This window comes from Lagopus leucura, unplaced genomic scaffold (genome assembly GCF_019238085.1).
Source record: "Lagopus leucura isolate 7727_CA_CO unplaced genomic scaffold, USGS_WTPT01 31634-0_obj-0_obj, whole genome shotgun sequence".
In the NCBI taxonomy this organism is placed as follows: Eukaryota; Metazoa; Chordata; class Aves; order Galliformes; family Phasianidae; genus Lagopus; species Lagopus leucura.
Genome location: NW_024963122.1, coordinates 1 through 761, shown reverse-complemented (window position 1 = coordinate 761; position 761 = coordinate 1). Strand labels below are relative to the sequence as shown.

Sequence of the window (761 nt, the reverse complement as noted above, 5' to 3'; positions counted from 1 at the left end):
GCAGCTCCAATAATCCTTCTCCTTGGTCACCATTTTCCTCCTATCCAGGATCTCGGATGTCAGCTCCTCAGCCGTCATCGTGGCCGGGATCTGGGGGGGGGGGGGGGGGCCCCCCCCGCCCCCCCTCCCCCCCCCCCCCCCACCCCCCCCCCCTGTCCCCCCTCCCGCTCACCTTCACGTGCTGCTCCATCTCCGCCTTCTTCTCCTCCAGGTACACGGTGCAGATGAAATCCCCGGCTTGCTGCGGACCCAACGCAGGCGGCTTTGACCCCATCTCCCTCCCTGCACCCCCCGCAAAATTGGGGCTGGGGGGGTGGAAGGCAGGGAGGGAGGGAGGGAGGGGGGGAGGTGAGGACCCGACCCCCACCTGCGTGCCGCTGGACGCCGCCTCGCGCATCTTCATGATGGCGGCGATCTCGTCCTGCTGCTTCTTCATCTCCTGCTCGCCCACCTGCACGGCACGAAGCCGCCACTGAGGGGGGGAGACCTGCGCCTCCAGCCCTGCTGTGCCAGGCGCAGCGCATCCACGCCGCCCTCCCTCCCCCCCCCCTCCCCCCATCCCTCCCTCCCTCCTTCCCTCCTTCCTTCCCTCCCTCCATCCATCCCCCCATCCCTCCCTCCATCCATTCCTCCATCCCTCCCTCCCTTCATCTCCCCTTCCCTCTCTCCCTCCATCTACTCCTCCCTCCATCTATTCCTCCCTTCCTCCCTTCCTCCCTCCCTCCATCCATCCCCCCATCCCTCCCTCCATCCATTCCTCC

The 761-nt window shown here is 67.7% G+C and overlaps 1 long non-coding RNA gene across 1 annotated transcript; it reads right to left on the bottom strand.

Moving 5' to 3' along the window:
- Positions 1-472, bottom strand: LOC122190999. The gene is made up of 3 exons (XR_006182275.1): positions 368-472; positions 173-241; positions 1-90 (listed from the first exon to the last, which is right to left on the bottom strand). It is a non-coding gene; the product is annotated as an uncharacterized LOC122190999 (long non-coding RNA).
- Between the last annotated feature and the right edge of the window lie 289 nt (positions 473-761).